Here is an 11,685-nt window from a genome sequence, read left to right as displayed (position 1 = left end):
ATCATTAGCATAAGGTAAGAGGTTTGCTCAATAATTAAGCAAGTTGGCATGTTTATTTTTATTGTAGCTTACGATTAGATTGATCATTCTACAGCCTCCCTTTCTTGCACATTATGGAAATCAGTTGTCCATGTACATAGACGTGCTTGTGTGCATGGACGCTTGATATTTCCTCGATATGGTGTTTTTTGTCATGTTGTGTCTATTGACCTTGAAAGATTCTAGGTCTTCATTACATAGAATATCACTTATGTGTGCTCTTTCGAAAATAACAACTAATGTTTTGATAATGAGCTTGTTTTGATGCTCTTTGTATAGTGGTTTGTTCATGCATTCCATTTTGCTTTGTTCTCTAGCCTCTTGAACCTAAACTTTATGGTTTGCTTAAATTTGGTTGTATTCAATTAGTCTAAGCAACTAAATACTATCCCAATCCTTTATTCTTTATAAACCTAATTATATTAATCCATGTTTGTTAACCATGAATGGATCCAATGTAAGCTTAGACACTATTAGTCCTCTTGATAAATGTATTATTGTTGGTTGGATTTTGGGGAGTGTGTTTGCATTACAATGTTTTTTGAGTTGCTCCTAACCTAGAATCAAAGAGTCCCAAATTTGGCATTCATGGTCATGAACCATAGGCCTTTTGTAGCTTATAGCTTATGGCGTACAAAGACAGGTTTATGGCTCAAAAATGATGGTCGTCATTGTTTTTGGCTTGAAAATGGAAAGATTCTCTAATCCCTATGGGCTCCCATAGTATGCTAGTCCACATGATGTTTCATGAAGCATATATGGTTCATAGCATGAATGACCATAAGCATACCTGAGAAAATGAGTAACTATGAATGATTCTGAATGACTATAAGCATATGGCAACATAAGCATATGACCTTGCACAAACATATGGCCTAACACAAGCATATGGCCTAACATAAGCATATGGCTTTAGATGGGCATATGTGATTAGGGCCTTAAATTTGGGGACTTTATGTGAGGATGGACAAGATTGTGAAGAACCAACCAATGGAGCTACTACGGGGTAGAAGCGCCGCCATATCTATGGAGAGAACCCTCTTGGGGGGTGCAAACAAAGCTCCTGCAAGTGTGGCATGCAGTGCCTAGCTGGACAAAAGAGAGGGTCACTCCATTGGATTGCAGAAAGTGAACCCATGCATGTGGTGAGCACAGAGTAGTTGCAGGCTATAAGCAGCTCGTGGTGGTCACCCACATGTAGATCACAATGAACTGCGCAAAGAGGAGGAAGAAGATAACATGTCCCTTGGCCATAGAGACAGAGCTTCCGCAAGAGAAAGCTCATAAAAGCTAGCAGTAGATCAACACTAGCTATGGCGAGCATAAAGGTGCTATAGGCCATGGAAGCTGAGCACGAAGATGAAGCGTGAAGAGGAAGATGACGGTGGGTCCTACAATAAAGGATAGTAGATGGCATCGTTTGTAGAAGAGACATGATTTCAGCAAGAGCTGCATACACGTGGTCTGGAGTAGCAGGAAAGTAATGGGCCAATGAAGGTTTCGGCATCATGTGAGCAATTTTAAAAAATTGGCGTTATGTGCCAATTATTAAAATCCTTTTTTTTAAGCTTGATATTAAGGGTGCATTCTCACCACATTAAGAAGAGCTTGTTCACATGTTGTACAAGCATCTTGAGAAGAAGACTAAACCCCAACTTCGTATGTTGTTCACATGCCTTCAAATGGCACATTTGCTTCATGAATCCATAAAGAACATGTTCACACACAAAAGAGCTTTGTAATTTTTTATTTTCACCCATAGCTTATGATGGTAACCATACCTGAGCATGAAAGCTCAAAATGAGTAATTTTTGTAATTCACCCATAGTATGAGGGTTCTCCTACCCGAGCCACTAAGAGCTCAAAAGAGAGTGGAGATGCATGTGTGTAGTCTCAATGGATTTCGAGATGGTTGTTGTGAGAGTATTCGGCTCTCACAAGTGGTGGTGTGCATGGGTTGGTGCCTTTCCCGAACACTGTGGTGGTTCAAAAAGGAAGAGGGTGGATTCGCCTGAGCAAGTGGTGCTTAAACGAACTTGGTGTCTATGTTGGGTAAATATGGCACACGCATGTTGACACATGCGAGCGGGTCTAGATGCATCTAGCCATATGTTGACACATGCGAGCGGGTCTAGATGCATCTAGCCACATGATGACACTCCAATTTATCATTGAGGGGGAGTGTTGAGAGATACATTGCACATGGGGCAATGCTAAATTGTATGGGTGATGGGTGAGTGAGATACACCTCACTTAAGAGGGGGTGTTGAAATATGTAAGCTCGATTTATGTTCATGTGGGAACACACTTTATGGGTGAGAAAAGATATTATGTGGGATGTGATTTATGAGAGTCACACAAGATGTGGGATAGAGATTGCCACATGGCATGATGATGTGTAAAGGAGATTGGGTCAATGGATATTTATACTAGAAGCCTCATTGTATGGTTCATTATCATATGCAATAGAGTTGTGTTTAGTGTGCCACTCTCTCTCTCTCTCTCTCTCCTCTCTCTCTCTCTCTCTCTCTCTCTCTCTCTCTCATGGAGTTCTTGGTGTGGTTCAACCCAACTTAGTGTTTATGTTTAATCTATGCTAATCACCATGATCTATGCAATAGAGTTGTGTTGAGTGTGCCACTCTCTCTCTCTCTCTCTCTCTCTCTCTCTCTCTCTCTCTCTCTCTCTCTCTCTCTCTCTCTCTCATGGAGTTCTTGGTGTGGTTCAAGACACCTTAGCGTTTATGCTTAATCTATGCTAATAACCATGATCAATCCCATATTAGGAGTTTCTCAACATGCACTAGGTGCAAGGCTGGGACTCGAGTGAGATAGCAACAATAGCATCCTCTGTGATGTTAATTCTATGCATCTTGCAACCCACACTGCCCACCTCTCCCACCAGCTACACACGTCCCTCCTTCTGCTACAAATGTTATAGGCTACAAAAGCTGGGCGTGGATTTCCTTCTTAAGTTCCTCTTGTGGTGAGTGGCCAACAACAACAGCACTTTTGCCATCTATGAACACATGATGCCTAAGCGTAGCCACAAGAAGCAATTTTAAAAAAGTGAGCAGGTCGTACATCACTCAACCCTATGCTACCATACTTTGCTGCATCATCTTTTAGCACATATGTGAGCTAGTTTGCTACTCCGACGTATGGCTAGACTGTACCCCTTTGCTTCCCTATTTTCTACTGCTGAACCAAGTCGTCGTACAACCACATCATTAGCCATAAAGCACAGACATCACCTACATTATTGGTACTTGAGTTACTGGCTGCATGGAGACTTTTTCGAGAGTTTTTGGGTACCTCCCGAGAACTATAAGATGATGCTCTCCATATAGATATGAATGTGGACGATTCCGAGATGGAAATCTCGGAATGAGTCCCTTGCCAGTTTATTTGCTAGGACTAGGGCCTTAGAGGGTGAGATCTTAGCCATGCTTAAGAGCATTCACGCTCGCTTGGATGTTGCCCCGGCCACACCCATGGTGGGAGTAGCACTGTTACGTAGAAATCCATGCAGAGTAGCACTGTTACGTAGAAATCCATGCAGAGGATGGTGTAATTCCCTTCTTGGAGGATGTAGGGCCTCATGCGAGTTCGCAAGCCAGCGATTGTGAAGCAGTCCGTAGAGTCCACTAATTTCCTCAAGGACCTAAAGACGTCGACCTTTGGGGGAGGAGAAAGAGCGCAACAAGGACACAATGCAGAAGTGGTTGGATGTTCATAACCTCAGGTAGTTGCCTGATGAGGTGAGGCCCGTAGAGACCAACCTGTCATTGGACAAGTTAGGCATACAAGTGATGGATGAGCTTGGCCAATAGTGCCACACGTCCTTGTACTTAGGCAAAGTTTGAAATGTTATTTCAAAAGGAATTCCTTCCAGTGAACGAAGTTCAGAGATCGTGGTGGCAGGAGTGGGATAAGTGCTCGATGCAGGGCTCTTAACCCATTCCTAGGGTTAACAAGATCTATCGCCATTATCTTACATCAATGGTAGATACACCAACATGTCATACATTCAAGATATGAAGCAATAGTGTCCAAAGCTACAACTTGGACGGGCGCCCGTAATGGTGTGATGAAGTATTTATGGCAATTCTTGCTTCAAGAGCATGTGGTAGCAAAGTTAGGATGAAGTCCTAAGTGATGTACTTCATGGATATATTATGAGAGAAGTCATTGTAATAGCATTAGGCCTCTCATGACCCTAAAGTGCTTGATCAGCCACAATTTAAGTGAGTGTGAACACTTATGGCCATGTATATAAGTGAATTTCTCTCATAATACAACATACTCTCCCATTGTGCAATTGAGTCTTGCTCTTGCTAATCTCTCTCCCTAATGCATGCTAGTGAGTGTGTGTGAGTGAAGTGAGGTGAGAGGAGGGACGAGTACCCATAGTGCAACACAGCAGCAGTGTGACAATGCTCGTGGGAGGCGTGGTGGAATTGCTTCTCAAGGAGTTGTAGAGCTTGGAGACCTCAAGGGTTACGAGCTCAGCCATTGGAAAGATCCTCACGAGACAGTTGCGGTTCACCAGGTAATCTTTTGTTGAATGTGTTTCAAGGGGGGTTAGGGTGAGCCATAACAAGGGCATTTCCCTCACCTAGTACATCTCTAACTACCATGAGATTATATTGAAGAGTTAAAGGGAATCAATGGGATTTATCTCTTGATTACAATACTTATGTTGAGCCTAAGTAGCCCAAGGATTTCAATAAAGTAATTAAATACGCCCAGATTTATGACAACATTTTATGTCAATCCAAATCTGGTCTTAGTAAGACAGTTGACGAGAAGGGTGGTAATTTTAAAAGAAAGTCCAAACGAAGATCTAAAAGTAACAGTAGTATGAAAAAGCCAACAAGGAAAATCTGTGTTTAACTGCTTTGAGGTGGGACATAGCAAAGCAGCATGTACTAAGCTGGGCATTGGGGAGTTCAAGTGACGCCAAAAAGGATAAAAAATCCTCGAGGTAGGTTCATACTATCCAACGATTACCTCTTAGTTCCACAGAGTTCAGAGAGGTCACAGTTTGTCATATGGATAGTGGCCATGCTTGTTGCATGACACAAATCTATGTGGTAGCCATCATTCGGACCACATGATTTGGTTCGATTATATGGCAAGATAGGTGGTCATAGAGTCACCGTCATGATCGACGATGGTGCCACACACAACTTAACTTTGCATTGGTTAAGAAGTTGCGATTACCTACTATGAGACTAAAAGGAACCATAAGTATACGGTCTTGTTAGCTAATGGTTTCATGATAACACCATTTAGGACACGGTGGTCTTAGGGGTGTCACTAGCTATGTAAGACTACGAGAGTTCATTAGATTTTCAGGTCATGAATTTGGCTAGAGCTGATATTTATCTAGGCAGGAAGTGGTTATATAACCTGGGCTCTATTCTATGTCGTAGCTACCAGGATAATACCCTAGAGTTCATGTATGAGGGGAGATTAGTGAGGCTACAGGTGAGCATAAGGTACCAGCTGCACCCCTTATTTTATCTCTAGAGTTGTGTTGTGCCATCGACACCGACAATATTCATGAGGTATATCTTTGTATCCTTTTACGTAATTTTGTTTCCGTAAGATGAAACATATGTTGATAATGTTGTTCAGATGAAACAAGTGTTAAACTTAATGTTTACGAGTTGAAACTGGTTTAAGTAATGAAAACTTAAACAACCTTGGAAGAGACCCACGTTTGTTAAACATTGTTTTGTTGTCTTCTAAACAAAACCAAAAATCCCAGGTAGAAACCGAGACGATAAAAGCTGACAAGTACGCAATTACGTTGAGCTCTTTATTGTGAGAGTTTAGGGATGTTTTTTCATATGATTTTCCACTATGGTGTTCCACCATCTAGGGATATTAACCATAGCATTAAGGTGCTCCTTGGTTCAAAACTTGTAAGCAAGCTCTTCACCATGGGCATCAACCATTATTTTGGTAAAAAAGAAAGATGGGTCTATGCGGATGTGTATAGACTACCGTGCTCTTGATCAGATTACGATTAAGAACAAATACCGAATGGGACACATTGATGAGTTGTTTGACCAACTTAATGGTACACAATACTTTTCTAAGATTGATCTTAGATTGGGATATCACCAAGTTAAGGGAGCATGATATTCCCAAGACCGCATTTAGGACTCATTTCGGACATTATGAGTTCCTAGTCACACTATTTAGCTTTATGAATGCGGTAGCGACATTTATGATGCTAATGGACAATGTGTTATGTCCATATTTAGAGAGTGTGAGTACGAAGTGGGTTTGAGCGAGTGGGTTTTTTTTCACCACCAATCTCTCTCTATACCCTTGTCTTCTCTCTCTTCTCCCCTCCTCCCTACTCCCACCTTAGCCCAGCCCACCTCCTCCCCCCTCCTCCCTACTCCACCTTAACTCAGCCCAACCCAACCTAATCCCACTGTAACCATATGCTCCCTCTCTCTCTCTCTCTCTCTCTCTCTCTCTCTCTCACTTGCTTGCTCTAGCTCCATACCCTCCCTCCCTCTTCCCCTCTCTCTTTCTCCCTCTCTCCACCTATCTTATCTCATTTCTCACTTTCTCACCATCTCCTCCCTCCTTCTAAACCCATTGCAACCAACTCCCTCTCCCTCTCTTTCTCTATCCCTCTCTCTCCCTCACCCTCTCTCACCCTCTCCCTCAACACTCTCTCTCTCTCTCTCTCTCTCTCTCTCTCTCTCTCTCTCTCTCTCTCTCTCTCTCTCTCTCTCAGTCCACACCCTCATGCATGCTCTTTCCACCTCTGTCTATCCATCTCCCTCTCTCATGCTCATTTCTTTGTTGTCCTACTCTCATGTCTCTTCTCCTCTTCAATGCCTCTCTCGCATACTCTCATGTCTCTTCTCCTCTTCAATGCCTCTCTCGCATACTCTCATGTCTCATCTCCTCTTTAGTGCCTCTCTCGCCTACTCTTATGTATCTATCTTCCCTATCCCTCTCCTTTACTCTCTCTCTCTCTCTCTCTCTCTCTCTCTCTCTCTCTCTCTCTCTCTCTCTCTCTCTACCTCCTTGTGCATGCACTCTCATGTATGCTCTCTCCATCTCTGTATATCCTTCTCCCTCTCTCTCCCTCACTGCCACCATACACTCTTCCTTTGATGTCTATCCCTCTCCCTCTCTCTGTCCATGTCTCTCTGTCCATGCTCTCCCTCCCTCTGTCCCTTCAACTCTATTCCCCCCCTTCTCATTCTCCCCTGCACTCTCTCTCTCTCTCTCTCTCTCTCTCTCTCTCTCTCTCTCTCTCTCTCTCTCTCTCTCTCTCTCTCTCTCTCTCTTTTCAAATAGAAATGAACATGTCTTGATGAACACAAGATATACAAATTAATTTGGTGTGATCTTTAAGAAGCCAATGAATATATAATGGCATTTACAATAGCCTCATCAAGCTCCACACATACAACACATCTGCCCTCATAAATAATGAGCCACTAGAGTAAAATCTTATGCTCCTAAATATAATTCAACAACTACATTTCCCACTTTTGAACATGAATTTATAATGCATTCCCATAACTCTCTTCCACCCTGAGAGTTTCTTTCAAATCAGTCAATTCCAATAGCCATACTATGGCAAGATCCTTAAATTCCAAGCATAAAATAAGTACAACATGTAATTCATACCTCGCCAAGGGCATCCATCTATTGACCTCACCCAGTTAGCTTAGACACTATTATCGACAATAAAATCAAACATGGGTGGTGGAGGATGAAGGCTTGCCACTATGCTTGTGAAGGTCGCACAAATGGGAGTATAGACCTTTAAAGTAGGAAACAAGTGTCAATAATATAGGAAACTAATGAAATGAAAATGCAAAAAACACACCAAAAAATTGCAAGAGTGGAGCTCACCAAAGTTCCATACACTCGCCCTACTTCAGTCTTGCACCGAACATTCAAGAGACTAACATAGCCATGTACTTGTGCTTTTTCCATCAGATTTGGAACTTACGCCATTGTTCCAATGATAACCAAGGTGCCATTATCTTCAAGAACAATACTAGAGCTAGGTCGAAGATATGTTGCTTGTCCCCATCTACATCGAAAACATGGCAATAAGAAATGCATAAAGAAGACCTAAAGAAATGATGAGGGAGAGGGAACACTAACTTAAAAGTGCTAAACATCAAGGCTCACCTAATATGTCATTCCATGCCGCGACTTCATTTTTATTTAACCCAAAAACAAGTCCACTTGTGGGCAGCCTCCCTATAATAGCATGGCACCCAACGTTAGAAGGAATGCCTTGAATTGTGAATGTGTCATTTGTGGCACACACACCTTGCAGTGCATCACGAAGGTGCCCAAACTCATCAAGGACTATATTATTTCTAAATGCTCTTCCCATCTTAATAGGATTTCCAAGAACCATTATTATTCTTCCAAATAGCACTGCGAAATTCAAAACCACGAGGGTGACATAAGTCTGCAGTGAATTTAATACTAAAAGTGTATAGAATTTCACACCAATATTACCTATGTAATCTCTAGGTGGCCCGTCATCAATTAATGTGGATATGCTTGCACTTGTTTGTCCATGTGCACCTTGCTCATTGTTATGCAAAGGGATTCCTAAGTTCCAAGAAAAACATTGCGTAAATTAAATGAGTGTATTACACTTCAACAATCCAAGGATTGCTTTTTAACTTGTATGTAGTACCTTCAACTATATCTTCAATGGGTCTTTCCTCCCACATCGCCTGTTTGTCTTGGAAGCTTTATCTTTATTGGAGATAGAGGACTACGTGTAGGACTTGATGTTGGTCAAAGAGGATCCAAGGGAGGCATTCCTCTTTTCATTCCTTCCTGCTTGCTTCTCTGCTCACAAAGAACCCATATTTTAGTGATGGAATATTGTATAGAGGAATTCAGATAACAATTTTTTGACATACATGTGTGTTGCTGGAGACTGCAGTAAGGTATACAAATCATCCTCATTCTCACTATCTTTTCCCCCCTCACCATCATTATCCTCTTCTTCGTCTTCATTTGAGTCACCCATCAACATGTAGTCCAGAAAGAGACTTGTCGTGCTACCATCGACATGACTAAGGAGCTAGTAAAGGAGGCAATATATCTGAGTTATCATCCTGCAGACCATGTAAGATTCAAATGACAATTGTGAAGCACCTTGTTTATGGATACCGTGGTGAGGCTACAAAGTGCAATTGATAATCAAATTGGCCGAGTGGAGCTTGGGAGTCTTTTAGAGGAAATGCAACCTCTCATTCAAGCGCACAGGTGCAAGGTCTATAATTTATATATTTTGATGAAAATTCAATTGAAAAGATTTTATTATTATTAATTCCATATTTCATGTGTGTATTACTTAGGTTCAAGAGAATGGTTAAGGCTTCGAAGCATGCTAAACACTCTAGTGGAGCAAAGTCCAGTATACTAGAGCTGAAGAAACAATGTGTGTATGAATTATATCACGAGAGTAGGTTCCATAGACAAGGGACAAAGGACCATGAGCATTGTTATGTCTTCAAGATGTCTACTATTGGACCATCTTTGGGTGGTGACCTGGTGAGTCGGATGTAGCGCTCTAGGTATAGAGATCTAAGACACGCCTGGGTTTTCTTTGACCATGTGCAGAGGGCTCGCGGAGGGTTGCCGGGTGGACTCCAATGGCAGAATATGTTTACGACCCCAAGTATACTTCCTGATTGTACTTATGCAAAGTCCATGCCTATTAAGACTTTACATGTACTTATGTAAAGAAGATCATGCTCTAGTGTATATAGGAGCTTATGACAATTTCCACTTGCGAAATGAAGGAGGAAGATACCGATGTTGCACAAGCCATGTTTTGGCAAATGCTTAACGAGGTAGTGGAGCAAAAGGGGTTGCCCCAAAATCGAACTTTGCCGGCTTCATATAGCGGACGAGGCTGGAGGATTGTGAGGACTATTTACAATGGTGGGCTAGACAACAAATGGGAGGGTAAAGAAATATTATGCTTGTTTCATTGGGAACAAAGTCTCCACATACACACACAACAATACATGGTGAAGAATCACTAGGATGAGCATCAACTTTTATGTAGGCAATGGAGATATGCTGAAAGTGAGGAGGGCGCCTTAGCCAAATACAAATATATAAGAGTGTGGTGGGGTAATGGCAAAGTGGCATGGAAATATTCCTACTATGGATTTTTAGCTGAGCTGGTGGAACGTCCGATACCCTCGTTGGAGAAAACAGCTTGTCGGGGTGAGATAATTGTTTAGTGATTGGTGGTAGTTATATTTGTATTTGATTTCCTTCTTCATTAGCAGGTTGTGGATGAATCTACGTCATATTATATTCCACGGACGGACTTGGCAGAATCCAAGCATGTAAGTTGGCTTGCGTGCTTAGATTCCATTCTGTGGACAAACTTGGCGGAATCCAAGCACACAAGTTGGCTTGCTGGCGAGGGGTTCAAGGGGACCATCTCTCTTTATGATGCAGCAGACAGACCTAGCAAACACACTCCTTCAAAGTGTAAAAAGGCAAGTATTCCAACAAGGTAAGCACTTAGGGTCAGGTCCAACATCACAAAGTTATTAGAGAGGTATGCTAACAGGAATGGATCATCACCAAGCCCAACTGCAACAAGTAGGCTGGTGGGAGAAACAATAAAAGAAACTCCCATGTTTCACGTTCCCAATGTCATGGGTGGGCAACAACAAGACAGTGCACCATAAGCGACGTCCACAAAGTATCATAGATGAGGATGGAAATAGCTCCCATAGGCCTAAATATGTTACTAAGACTCAACCTCGAAAGGGTAAAGGGGAAAAATGAATTTGCACAAGAGTAGCAAAGAAACAGAGGTGTGCAAATAGAGGAGGAAGAGGAGGGAGTGCAAATAGTATGAGAATCAGATATTCATGATACAATGTGGGCAATTCATCATACAAAAATTAACAACAAAGTCACTTGTCAAGCATGGCTAGGTGGACAAGCAAGGAAATGTAGAAAACAAATTAAGTTGTCACAGGAAGAGAGGTCCCAACACCTAGCTTTTAGGGGATGTGTGAGTGAATAGGTCGACAGTGTAGACAGTTCATGTCGTTTTGCAATACAACTGTGGACCACGCATGGTTCATATGATCCACAATCACAAATGAACATGTGCACCCTCCCAACATTTGGCTCGTTCAAAAGGGCGCAAACCTTATGAGCAATGAGGAGCATGCTCTAGAAGAAGCAGGATTTGTTGTGCAAAAGGAGAGTTTTCAAGAGAAGAACACAATAGAAAATAGAACCCCAAGGTACACGATAGGAGTGTCACAAATAGGACAAAGAGGGTGGACAATGCTCTCACTTTGTCTGCTTCAGTAATGGCAGAAAGGGTCGTGAAGAAAATGGAACATGAGGTTTTTGTAGTAGAGTTTAACTCTTAAAGGATGCAAGGTGAGAGGTATGATGTGACGATTACAAAGCTTCCGTGATGTACATATCCAGATTTTTAGTTGAGAGCAGGTGGTGAACGTTCATTTGTTGCATGTAGGCACATGTATTTTGTCTACCTGCGTGTACTTAGGTGAGATGCAAACCATAACATGTTCATATACTAGCCACATCTAAAGAAGGAAGACCTCACCAGGAT

Source organism: Cibotium barometz, chromosome 14 (assembly GCF_041138505.1).
Source record: "Cibotium barometz isolate CiBa-2024 chromosome 14, ASM4113850v1, whole genome shotgun sequence".
Taxonomy (NCBI): domain Eukaryota; kingdom Viridiplantae; phylum Streptophyta; class Polypodiopsida; order Cyatheales; family Cibotiaceae; genus Cibotium; species Cibotium barometz.
This window is presented reverse-complemented; position numbering follows the sequence as displayed.